At 41.8% G+C, this 13,759-nt stretch overlaps 1 long non-coding RNA gene across 1 annotated transcript; it reads left to right on the top strand.

Moving 5' to 3' along the window:
- The first annotated feature begins 783 nt into the window (after nt 1-783).
- Nucleotides 784-13,297, top strand: LOC106993957 (uncharacterized). The gene is made up of 5 exons (XR_001440326.3): nt 784-919; nt 3,528-3,808; nt 3,938-4,190; nt 7,985-8,149; nt 13,114-13,297. It is a non-coding gene; the product is annotated as an uncharacterized LOC106993957 (long non-coding RNA).
- Nucleotides 13,298-13,759: the final 462 nt, after the last annotated feature.

The following is a 13,759-nucleotide window of genomic DNA, read 5'->3' as shown; positions in this document are numbered from 1 at the left end:
TGGTCCAGCTAAGAGATAAGAGCCTGGACAAAGTCATTGGGAATGGGGGTGGTGATCGAAATTATTCCAGAGGTGAAATCCCTGTGACTTGGTGATTGACTGGGTGCAGGTAGGTGGGGAGGGCATCCTGGATGTCATGGGATGTCACTTGCTAAGCTCCAAATTGCTGCCTCTGGGTCACTGAGTTAAACAGAGCAGCTATTCTGAAAGTATGCCAGCGTGTACCATTGATTGGCAGCTGTGTGAAAAGGCACAGGAAAAGGCACAGCAAAAGGCTGCTTTATTATGTTTCTCAGAATAACCACATTCTTGCCACATGATTTCATTGTACAGGATTTGTAGGTTCTTTTGCGTTTTATCCATCTGTGTATTTACTGCTGGTCTCCTGGGAAGAGAGAAGACAGGTTATTTCAGAAATACAAACCCAAAGCAAAAACATTCCCTCCACGAGACTGCTCTGAAATTAGATTAGTTTGTCAGATTAGATTGGAAAGGAATCTTAAATCATTTCCTACAAACTGCTCATTTTGTAGATGAGGAGGCTATGTACAAGGGAGGAAAAATGATTTGTTATCCAGTAAATGGAACCATGGGCTTTATCTGAAGATAGTGAGAAACAGTAGATCAGCATGGTTAAAAAGAAGGAATCAGATCGCTCTGGGCTTTGCTGCTTACCAGATGTGCAATCTGGAAAGTGTTATTTAAGTTTATCTGAACACCAGTGTACTTGACTACAAAATGGAGTTGCTGCAAGAATTAAATAAAAAGATTGCGTGTTCACAGGGATGATGCATCTGAGAGCTCAATGCATGTCGGTGATGACGAAGATGAAGATGCTGTGAGTGATGATGATGAGGAGGAGGAGGAGGATGTAACTGAAGGAGCTTGGGCTTTGCCATCAGTACAGCTGAGTTAAAATGTCTATTACTAGTTGTTTGACCTTGTTATGATGATCTAAATTCTATAACTATCAATTTAATTACAACACATAACATAGAGATAAGAATCTTGATCTTGCACTATTTTGAGAATAAAGCAAAATAAGATGTATATTTAAAGTATCTAGCACAGTGCCTGGCACAAGGGAAATGGTCAACTAAAATTTACTTTCCATCTCGAATCCAGACTTCTTTTTCATCTCCTTCTTCTCCTTCCCTTTCTCCCTCTTCTTCTTCTTCTTCATCCTTCTCTAATAAAATTATTTTTATTAATACACTTTATTTTTTTAGAACAGTTTTGGTTTCACAGCCAAATTGAAAGGAACACAGACTTCTCATATAACCCCTGCCCCACCTGCACAGCCTCCCCCACTATCAACATCCCCCACCAGAGGGGCACAGTTTTTACAACTGAGGAACCTACATTGACACATCATTATCACCCAAAGTTTATGTTAGGGCTCACTCTTGGCATTGTACATTCTATGTGTTTAGACAAATGTATAGTGACATGTGTCTATGATTATAGTATCATGCAGAATAGATTCACTGCCCTAAAACTCGTCTGTACTCCGCCAGTTCATCTCTCCCTTCTACTAATCCTTGGAAACCTCTGATCTTCTTACTATCTTCATAGGTTTGCCTTTTCCAGAATGTCATATAGTTGGAATCATACAATTTGTAGCCTTTTCAGACAGGCTTCTTTCACTTAGTAATGTGCATTTACATTTTCTTCAAGTCTGTCCATGGTTCATTTATTTTTAGTGCTGAATAATATTCCATTGTCTCCTGTATGGTAGTTTATTTATTCACTCACTGACTAAAGGACATCTTGGTTGCTTCTAAGTTTTGGCAATTATGAATAAAGCTACTATAAATAAAAGTGAGCAGGTTTTTTTGTAGATGTAAGCTTTCAACTCCTTTGGGTAAATACCAAGGAGCATGATTGCTGTATCTCATAGTAAGAGTATATTTAGTTTTGTAAAAAACCACCTAACTGTCTTTCAAAGTGGCTGTGCCATTTTGCATCAATACCAACAATGAAAGACAGTTCCTGTTGCTTCACATTCTAGTCAGAATTTGTTGGTGTTCTGCATTTTGGTCGTTCTAATAAGTGTGCAGTGTATTGTACTGTTGTTTTGATTTGTGTTGCTCTGATTGTATACAGTGTGGAACATCTTTTTATGTAATTATTTGCCATCTGAATATCTTTGGTGGGATTTCTGTTAAAGTCTTTGTCTCATTTTTTTTTTAGAATCAGGTTTGTTTTCTTTTTGTTGAGTTTTAAGTGTTCTTTGTATATTTTGGATAAGAGTTCTTTATCAAATAGATATGCCTTTTGCAATTATTTTCTTCAGGATCTGGCCAGGTAACACCACAGTGTTCTCTTGACAGGGTCTTTTGCAGAGCAAAAATTATTAATTTTACTGAAGTCCAACTTAACAATTCTTTTTTCTGGATTATGCCTTTGATGTTGTATCTAAAATTATCTCCAAACTCAAGGTCATCTAGATTTTCTCCTATTATCTTCTACGAGTTTTGTCATTTTGCATTTTATACTTAGGTCTGTGACCCATTTTCAGTTAATTTTCAGTAAAGGTGTAAGGTCTGTGTCTACAGTTGTGGGTTTTTTGTTTTTGTTTGTTTGTTTGTTTGTTTTTGCATGTGCACGTTCAGTTGTTCCAGCCCTTTTTGTTGAAAAGACTTTTTTTCCCTCCATTTTATTGCTTTTGCTCCATTGTCAAAGATCAGCAGGCTATATTTTTGTAGGTCTATTTCTGGGCCCTGTATTCTGTTCTATGGATCCATTTGTCTCTTTCTTCCCTAGTACCATGCAGTCTTGATTATTATAGCTTGATAGCAAGTCTTAAAATCAGGTAGTGTCTCCAACTTTGTTCTCCTTCAATATTGTACAACCTTATTTTTTTATCTTTATGCTATATTGTCATTTATTCGTTATCCGGATATCTAAAAATGTGTATTACCATCATTACTCCTGAAGTCGTTCTTCTCCATTCCACATGAATTTGTTCTCTACAATGTATGTCCACCTCTCTTGTAACTTGTAGATAATGCCAGATACTGCCACTCCACTCAGCGAATCCCTGGGTCAACTTCGGGACGAGGGCAGTTCCCACAGGGAAATCCTCACCTTTCCAGAAACTGGAAGCATTAAATGTGGTCTCCCACCTGGTTCTTACATCTCCATCAAGACAGCATTTGACAGATATAATTAATAATTTATTGTTTGGAGACATTTGCTAGTTTCCTTGCTTCAGCAATTAAAACAATATTTTATCTTTTCGGTTGTTGTTTTTGGAGGGGTCCTAGGAATGACAGTGGAATGAAATGCTTCCGAACCCCTTTTCCTGAGCGAGGCTGATTTCCTTCAGATACTACAAAAAAACCTAAATAGCCCTATACTCGGGGATCTTTTGTAAAAGCGGCAGGTCTTCTGGCTGTAATGCAGACAGACCAGCTTGACAGCTCACTGTGACTGAACATGACTGAAAATCAGGTCAGGGATTGTCACCCGAAGAGAACAAAAAGGTTGGTAACCAGTAACGAAAATGTCCCTGTTGGTTGTAGATGGAGGCGCATCACAGAACTGGCAAGTGCCTGCCTCGGGGAGGTCCATCTTTTCTGGAACTGCAACATCCCATCTGTTTTCTTTTATGCCTTAATATCCCCAAAGTCACTCTTGCCAAACGCTACAGAGCACATATTTATTGTTTTAATTAAAGTGAGTAGGTTTGAGGATTTTAAAAGAGAACTTTGAAGCTATCCAAGGGGGTTCCAAAATCAGAGAAGGGAAAGCTTACACCAGAATGCATTAGAGTGAGAGCCTCATCCCAGGCTTCCTGATTGAGGTATGAAAAGAGCACTGAGGTTATCTCAAAGGACAGTTCAGGGACAGAGGAAAGGCAGTGGGTCTGGAAGGGGTAACAACTTGCCTGCAAATTTTTTTCTTTTTTTTTTTTTTCTTTGTGGAAGAAAAGGAGAAAGGGAGCAAAGAAGACGAAGAAACACTGCAACAAGAAACATTGAGGCTCATGTCTTTGTTTTGTTTCTCAAAAGATTCCATTAGACTCAATATGTCATTCTAAGTGCACCCGGATATAGTGTAGATTTAGATAACTCCTCCCCTTCTGACCTTTATTATGACTGCAAAAATTCTGTGTGTGAGGGATAAATAATGCATGCTCTCAGCCAAGAAGGGAAAGAAGACCCAAGGAAAAATTGCAGAATAGAGTGAGCAACATCTCTTTCTCTAGTATGTTTTTCGTTTCTGACCTACTTCCTCCTACCTCCAACAACACCCCTTGCCCTCTCTTCTCCAACAATCAGAACCTGAAAACCTGGAAGAAGAGTGCTGGAGAGCATAGGTTTGGGAGTCAAACCTGCATTTAAAATACTCACAGCGATGACATGTCAATTGTGTGATCCTAGGCTAGTCCCTTCTCTTCTCTCTGCCTTGATCTTTGTAAAATGAGGATTCCCATCTTAGCGTGCTCGATATCAAAGGCTTTGGAAGGACAATAAATGAAGGTGTATGAAAATGAACGTTCTCCACTGCTCCATGAGGAGCAGACAGAAAGGAGAAAGGAAGTCTATTCTGGTCAGTTGTGGGCCTGACACATTAGGCGGTGAGCTGCAGTGGATGGAGTCACTGAGCTCAGTGAGTCTAGAATTACTTCATAGAGGTAGGAGAGAGCCCAGAAACCTAGTCAGAGGCCCCAGTCTGGCTTCGGTGGCAGCAAACGGAACAAAGGCTTGACAGTCACCTGTGGGCTGAGGGGCTTGTGTTTTGCTTTTGTTTTTGTTTTTTTACCATGTCGAGAAGTCAGAAACCCTGTGCTTCCTGCAGTTAAACAGAAAGAGATGAAGAGACAGCATTGAATTCAACTCAGTTCCCAAACTGAAATCAAAGACGAGTCTCACACAAGAATAATTTTTCTGTCTACATGTATGTTTGTTTCTTATTCATGCCTCTATTTTGCTGAGGACTGTTTTCCAGCTGGTGGTTTAAATAAGGCCCCAAGCACTTGACCCTCAAACGTTTGGATTAGAAAATGAGGTGGGAAAGGAAATGACTGTAGGGCAAAAAAATCAGCTTGGCTACTTAATGCCTGTGGGAGGAAGTTGTAAGCAATAACAGAAATAAAGTTTGAGGATTGTTTGCTCGTTTGTACATTGTCTCTGACTCCCCAGTTGCACACCTAATTAAGAGTTGGACAGTTAGGCAAACAGTTTAAATGTATGATAAGGGAGTTTGGGATTAACACACAGTATAGGAAGAGGCACATCTGGTCCTTAGAAAATCATGGGAAGAAGTGTCCCTGCAGTGTGTTTTTTGGAGCCCCAGCCCCTGCTGCTCTGCGGGCATTTCTGAAACTTTCTGATACTGCTTTAACTTCCTGTGTCTTTTCACTCTATCTCTGGAACATTAAATGTCAGAGATGGAAGAGATCTCCATGGAGGCAAAATCTGAGTATTTTCAATGCTTCTGCTCTCTTGGTGCCCAACTTCTCCACTCTCCTACCTATTTTCCTCCTAGACTTTCCTTTACCCCTTTGTAAAACTAGCCTTCAGAGCCTCCATTTCCTATTAGGTTGATATGCCTAGGTAGAAAGAGAATGTGTCTGTGTGGGTAAATAGAACCATCTCTCATGAAGGCGGGAGCAAGCAGGTATTTCTGATTGACCTCAGTGCTGGTCCTCACCATTAGATCTCTGGGAAGGTGAGAGGGTGGAGCTCCTCTGTGGACTCTCTTCACGCCCTGCCCATGGATGCACCAATATAAGTTTTCTACAGACAACAAATGGTTTGGGGTAATCACAGAAGAATTCCCTTTCTTGTTCCTGTTCCAGTTTCACTGCGTGTTTCAGAATTACAATCTCATGAAAGGAGTACAGCTGAAAGAAGAGAGCTGAGTTGCTGTGCATAGTACAACTGTGGCACTGCTGGGTAAAAGGAGGCAACCAGCTTGCCAGGGTGAGGATGTTGAAAGCTTCAGTGCTGATCCTGTAACCCAGAGAAATCCTTGACTCTGGATGCAAAGGGTAATGGGAGAAGTTGCTCAGGAATTGCTTGAGGAATCTGCACAATTAGCTTCTTCCATTCTTACTTCCTATTAGAGGCATCCTTGCCATTTCCATGGCAACTGGGAGGCTGCATGGGTGTCACTGAACCATTGCTTGAGGAGAGATGGGAGGGCCATCAGGCGGGGCAGGTAGGTACAGAGGCTGAGAACTGTAAATCTTTTTGTCCTTACCCATGGTTTTAACAGGGTGAGCTCCAAAAGCAGATGCAGGAATGTAAGGATCATTATTCATTTTGTGACCTCAAGGCCCGAGATGCCCATCTGAAGTCATAAAGATGTGTGATGCGACTAGAGATTGGCACTAGAAAGATCCTGTGGCCCTTCTTCCTGTCATAGGCTTAGCTGCCCTCTTTTCTTCCTCTGCCCACAATTGTCTTCCTTTGCCTTCTTCTCCAAGCCTCTGTCGGAGAGCAAACTTAGGACCAGAGTCAGGGAAAAGGCATACTTTTCTTTTGCAGGGAGCTGGCTGGTTTGAGGGGGATGGAAACTATAACACAGAGGTTAAGAGCAATGTCTGCTTTCTGGCTATGGGATTGTGACTGTCAGTTGCTTCATTAGTAACATAGAAATGATGATAAATCCTCCTACATATAAAAGGCTGCCATGAGGATTAAATGGGTTCCTACACGTGTGACACTTCGTGCCTGTCATGTAGATGGTCCTATAGAAGCAGGGTGACTCTATATTCAATGTGTCTAGAGTCGTCCCATTTGTGCCTGTTTTTCCAGGGTAATTGTTGATTGGCTCCCTTTACATGTCCAAAGTATCTAAGGTTTGGGTGCTAATTATGCTATTGCTCTGTAAATTGTGTTACCTGTTTTACTATGGGCAGTGATCCAGTATTTTAAGACTTAAAGGGTGAGTTGACACAAGCTAGGAAGTGAGGCAAGCAAGAGTTTGGCTTCGGAGCATCTGCAATCAACCCATTCAGGTTTAACTGCATTTATCTTGGAAGCGAAAGAATACCCTGTAACACTGAAGTTTTGCCCTTCCCCACCCACTCCCATCTCTTGGTGAAATGTGCCAAGAACCAATAAGGAAACAGCCCTACCAAGGTCCCATTCAGTGATGCACATTCAGAAGGCAAGTTTTGAGAGCCCTGCACAGGGATTGCTTTCTTCTCTGCTACAGGTCAGATAAGTAGGATCAGGGTGCTGGGTCACCAGAGAAGCAGCAGAGTCATGAGTTCCCAGATACACAATAACTATGTAGAGATGACCACAAATGCAAGACCTTCTTCTCTGGGAGAAGGGCTGGGGTCAATCTTTGCAGAACATTGCCACAGGGACCATCTTGCCTTTACGTTGCCAGAGTAGCAGGTTCAAAGCTCAACTGGAGAGTAGGTCCTTGTGTACTTCAGATTATGATCCATCTATTATCATCTATCTATCTATCTATCTATCTATCTATCTATCTATCTATTTTTCTATTATCTATGTATCTATGTATCTATCTATCTATCTATCTATCTATCTATCTATCTATCTGTCTGTCTGTCTGTCTGTCTGTCTTTACTGCCATCAATACAATATCTGCTTCTCATTCTAACACTCTAGACCCTGGAGTCAAATCCAGCTCTTCCACTAACCAGCTGTGTAAACTTGAGCAAGTTCCTTATCTTTTCCACATCTCGCTTTTCTCTTCTGTAAAGGGAGGATGATAACCGCTTCTACCCCATGGGGTTGTCTGAGAATTTTAAGCCATTTATGCCCTACTCATAGCATGTGCTTGGTGCACAGCAAGCACTATAGTAACTATTGATGTTATTAACACATTATTTCCTTCCTATTATCCTTAAGAGAGAGTTCTTACCTTCTCACCTCATCTCTTTAGTTTTCTTAGTGTAACTCTAAATTAAAATAAAACTCTTCACTTTGTTAGGAAGAGGACCATGACTTTCTTAGGCCCGACTAACATTTGCACTCACCATTTTGTTACACAGATGGGCAAACCAGGAAAACAGAGCTCAGTACAGAAGAGAGTTGGGCAGCCTCTGTTCCTGTTTGGCTCTGTCCTTGAAGAAAGTGATAAGAAGTGCACAGATTTTGGAATTAAACAGACCATGGTTTGAATTCTGTATCTTCCAGTTGTAACCAGGTGGCATTGGGTAAATTATTTAACCTCTCAGAGCCTTAGTTTACTAATGATATAGGACTTAAGAGGAAATTATTTAGGCAGATAGTGAGGATATGGAAGTCCTTGGTAAGGTTTTCCTTTTTTAAGGAAAAGTAGCCCCCAAATCCTTTTCTTTTCTAACAAACAGCAACCTGTAGAATTGAGTGGCAGACATAGACAAGCAAGCTGGAAACTTGCATGGGTGAAGACTACCTGGGACTAGGAATGTTCAAAATGGTGGCTCCATGTTCTCTTCTCTTTGCCAGCCATGTGTACAGTAAGAAGCAGACAACATGGCACCAGCCAAGTGAAAAGCCCATTTGCATAAGATTAGGGTGGGGTGGCCAGTCTTACCCACATGCTATGTAAGCATCACACCTGGTCCAACCAATCCGTGGGCCCTATGTACATCAGACACCGTTTCCTCAAGCCTGTCTGTAAAATCTGGTGCACTCAACCATGGGCCAGAATTCCCATTTGGGCAACCCTCTCTCTCACAAGAGAGAGAGCTGTTCTCTTTTCTCATTCTTTTGCTTATTAAACCTCCACTCCTAAACTCACTCCTTGTGTGTGCCCGTGTCCATCATCTTCTTGGTGTGAGATGATGAACCCTGGGTATTTACCCCAGACAGCTGCACCACTTGACTAATATATAATACAGGGAAAATTGCATCGTTCTTATAGGGACTAATGTGTGAAAAATTCCTAGCATAATTTCTGCCATGCAGCAGTATTCCATAAATGTTGACTCCTTGTCCCTTCCTGCTATTAGACTGTAAGCTCGTTGGGGGGAAGGAGGTTGTGTTTATTCATCATCCTACCTCTTAGCACTTAGCACAGTGCTAGTAACTGAGCAAGTAATCAGTCACTATTCACTACATGAGTGCTGAATGAATAGATTTTTCATGCATTACATACCTTCTCATAAATAAATATATTAACTTTCTACTTACTGCATCATGGCTAATCACTGCTAGAGATGAAGGCTTTGGGGATTTAATGATTTTTGAAAACTATATTCAAGGTTAAATTACGAGTCAAGCCAAGACTTTAAACTGCTAGAAGCAATTTCCTCATATTTCAACAGTTGCTCAACCTCATTCGATTTATTTATGCAAAGCCTTCGAACCCCTCCTCCTTGTATTTTCCCACATCCTGAGTATGCACATCATGGCAGCATCCTTGCTGCATTTCCCTGGAAAGAAAACAAAGGCATTGAACACAGTTTAAGGCTGAAGTGCCTCAGGCCTTGTGTTGTCAAAAGGAATTAACTAGAAGGTGAGGGGATGTTTGTCCTTGACATCACTCACTTCACTTCCTTAGTTCTGCATTTACTCACAAAGTGCGAGGAATGGAAAAGGGAGATGGATTTTGAAATTGGCTTTTCTCCTGGCCTACCCACAGCTAACTCATGAGCTTCATTCCTCCCTAAAACTCCATAAAGGGCTATATCTTCTGGTGGGGTGGCTGGGGTGGGGCTGAAACTGCTTTTGCGAAGATTACAAGAGTGGGAGAAGTCTAGTATGGCTGACTCCATCTTTCTTCTAGCCTCACAGGTAGGGCATAGGCCTAGCTAACCATAGGAGGAATTTAGTTTACATTTAACTCTGAAGCATGGATAATAACAGTTCCTCCCTAAAATGAATCCCCTGCTTACTCAGGGACTGGAATTTCCTTTGTAAGACTAATGAAAGGCCACAAGAGTAGGATTCTGGGAGGGGCCTGAATTCTGCTAAGATGGAGATGTAGCTAAAGGATAACCAGCCTTGTCTCCTAGCTTGCCTTTCTATAATCCCTTGCTGCTCAGGAGTCATGTGGCCAAAGGTCACCAGATCTGTGACTTCCTCAGTTGCTTCTATAGATAACGTCACCATTGTAGAGCCTCAGATTGCTCTTTTGAAATGTTTTAAAGATTTTTGCATTCTCACAGCCAAATGACTCCACCCATATCTGGGACTCAAGACTCAACTGGTCCTGTGGCCCCCACCCAGAGGCAGACTCAGCACATGAGGACTGAATCCTTATGAGTTCATCCCCAGCCGATTAGCAGCATCCATTCCCTAGTCCCCTGTCCCCCTAATTATCCATAAAAATCCTAGCTTCTAAGTTCCTGGGGAGACTGATTTGAGGTGTAACTCCCATTCTTCTGCTTAGCTAACTCTGCATTAATTACACTCTTTCTCTACTGCAGTACCATGGTCTCGGTGAATTGGTTTTGTCTGTGCAGCAGGTAGAAAGAGCCTATAGGGTGATGACAGAGATCTGCTTGTTCAAGGTTCCCTTTGTTCTTATGCCTCCTCAGCCATCTTCTTCTCATGGTCCTTGGTACTTAGGATTTCTTGGTCTCCTTGGAGGCATGTCTGATGGGATGAGAATTAATCAAACAGGGCAATTCCTTCCTGCCTGGAGTGGTCTGGGAGTTTCTTGATTTTTTCTCTGGATTTTAAGCTTCTCCAGGGCAATGTTTTGTTTGCTTGCTTTATGTTGTTAGTACCTAAGACTGAGCATCTGGCCAGATACAACAGCAATCATTTGGAGGGGGAGGGAGGGAAGCTTGTGGCCCTTCTCTGTGAAGGACAATCACATTTTATTTTATGAGAGGCAGTCATTTTCCTGAGGTTGTAACAAAGACTTTGTGTATGTGTTGTCAGGAAGGGGATGGATACTGTTGGAGACACTTTTTGAGAAACAGCAACTGTCTCTCTTTATTAGGTAGGGACCTGGGAAGGTGTAGACCAATGTGCAAATGGATCCTGTAGATCCACAAGGCCGAAAAGGAACAAGATGGTAACTCTGATCCTAGAAACATTTGATGAGGGAAATAAGCAGGCCAGAGAATGGTGGCAGTCATCAGGGTTCATGGGCTGGAGGGAAGGGGCCAGGTAGATTGCTCAGGGAAACCTGGTTGAAGGTCAGTGTGCAAATAAGTCCGGAAGGGTCTCAGCACCTGGTTCCCCTGACACGGTGTATAGACCTGAGTAACAGCAGTTGAACATGTGTGCCTGTGAACTAAAGGAAATATAACCATAGCTCCCCACTGTGTGGTGATCTAGGCCAGCACCAGCATGGCCTTGGCTGTGGTGGGAAGTGTCGCTACACCCGTATGAGATCATTATTCCACAGTGACCTCTGGTGGTAGTTTGGAGCAATTGCATTTGCCCTTGGAGGAGATGGCCCTGATTGATATTTTAAAGCAAGCTTGTCCAACCCGCCGCTCAGAACAGCTTTGAATGTGGTCCGACACAAATTTGTAAACTTTCTCAAAACATTATAAACATTTTTTTCTTTTTTGCTCAGCATCTATCGTTAGTGTTCGTGTATTTTACGTATGGCCCAAGACAAATTCTTACTCCAATGTGCACCAGGGAAGCCAAAAGATTGGGCATCCCTGTAATGCAAGAGTGACTGACAAAGCCCTGGAGCTCTGGGATAAGTGGTGAGAATAAATATAGGGAAGATAAAATAATATCAAGAGGCAAGGAGAGAGATTCTGGACTTCATGTTGATTAGGAGAAATGGCTTGAGTGATTCATTTAACAACAACAAAAATATGTGACTATAATTGTACCCCAATTGCTGAAATATCTCATACCTGTTGCAAAATTTTTATTTAACTATTTTACTTATTTATTTATTTATTGAGACAGGGTCTCGCTGTATCACCCAGGCTGGAGTGTAGCAGCATGATCACAATTCACTACAGCCTCAAACTCCTGGGCTCAAGCAATCCTCCTTCCTCAGCCTCCTGAGGAGCTGAGACCATAGGCACATGCCACCATGCTTAGCTAAGTTTTAAAATTTTTTGTAGAGACAGGATCTCACCATGTTTCCCAGGCTGGTCTCAAACTCCTGGACTAAGGCCATCCTCCTGCTTCAGCCTCCCAAAGTGCTGGGATTACAGAGTTAAGCCAATGCACCCAGCTGTAAAACTTATGTCGTGTGCAACGCATATAGGTGGATTTCAGGGCATGTTTGTTGAATGAAGAGGATGGAATTAAGCTTCTAAATCCACACTGATAGAAACTTCACATACTTATCCGTTTTATTTCTTACAAGCTGATAAATGTTTTTATCTTCATTCTACCGATGAGCCGTTGAAGGGCCCATCTCCAGCAGTGACTGGTAGAAACAGTATTGGAACCCAGAACTGACTCCTGAATCCTTGTTAGCCCCACTCTGTCATCTCCTGGGTCAGATGGGATGCTGCCGGGATGTCTGCCGCAGCCTCGGGCATTGAGTGGTGAAACAGATGATTTGGATGGATATAGTTAATGGAGGCCTGGGGTCAGTGAAGGTGATTCAATTGAAACAAAGTCAAGGAAAGTTTTTACAAAGGGAGAAATGAGGCGTTTTCTCCTGAGAGTTATGATCTGGTGAAAGGATTATGGTACTGAAAATCCTAGCAAAGGCATCAACCAGCAATACTTGTGAGTTCCATTAGTTACAACCGTCTGCTATTGGGGATGGGAAGGGAGAAGGGAATAAAAGAAAGTAAGCTAAAGGTGTTTGTATTGAAAGCCAGAAAAAAAAAAAAGGAAAAAAAGGTCAGCCAGGTGGGAACATAAAAAAGAAAAAGAGAAATATTTTGATAAAACTGATACACTGAGATCATTCAATTGAAAGAAATGTTAAGTGCATATGGGTGATTTTGCAAGAAGTCCTGCCAAAATCATATGAGGTTAATTATGTTGACCCCCATTTTCTGCTCCCACACTTGACTGAGGGCATTCCAGACTGGAAATGACACCACTGCCCTCAGTAACATGTCTACAACAACTAATGATCTCTCTGGAGTGTAGCTCAAGTTCCTAGAGTGCAACTGTAACTCTAGAAGCAAATTGGCTTTGCACTAATGGCTTCAACATAATTGCTAGTCGTTTCTGGTCCATTCTGGCAAAAACACAAAGAATGCAATTGTTAAGTGCTTTTTCTTTCTTTTTTATTTTCTTCTTTAAGGGCCTATGGTTCATCTTGCAATATCAGAGAATATGTAACTGCTGGAAGCTCATTTGTGCAGAAGCACTGGTTAGACCAAGTCCCAGGAGGGTGGGGACCTGAACTGCCACATGCACATTGTACCCAAGAGCCTGGCCCATGAAAGTAAATCAGTGGATACTTGAATAAAAAGAAGAATATGTGCTGAAGTTTTGTTTCTTTGAGGACATTTTTTTTTCTTTCCATAGTTTTGAGCATCTCTGGTGTTTTGAGATTTCTGCCAGTCTTTGAGGATGCAATGCTCAATTAGACTTGTTCTCTTTCCTCAAAGAGCTTATATAATAGTTAGTGAGCTAATTCTCCTGTTTTGAGAGACAGGGGAAAATGTTATGTTATAATGAGTCATATCGACTAGGCCTGACTTTGTTACTTTTTAAAAAACATTCTTCCACTCCTGCTTGGATATCTCCGTATACAAGACTCAGAGACACGTATGACACCCCTTAGGAGGGGTTCTGACGTGCAAATTTCTGAGACCCAGAGGCACCCACCTTCCATTTTTCCAATGCCCCAAATTCTATGAAAACCACGAGCACATGCATTCATTCCCATGTTCTTGGGTGCCTCGCCTATCAGACAAGGGTCACAAGATCTGCAGGGCAGTTGA

The sequence above is a fragment of the Macaca mulatta genome, chromosome 16 (genome assembly GCF_049350105.2).
Source record: "Macaca mulatta isolate MMU2019108-1 chromosome 16, T2T-MMU8v2.0, whole genome shotgun sequence".
In the NCBI taxonomy this organism is placed as follows: Eukaryota; Metazoa; Chordata; class Mammalia; order Primates; family Cercopithecidae; genus Macaca; species Macaca mulatta.
Note: the sequence above shows the minus strand (reverse complement) of the source record. Positions and strands in the feature narration are given on the sequence as shown.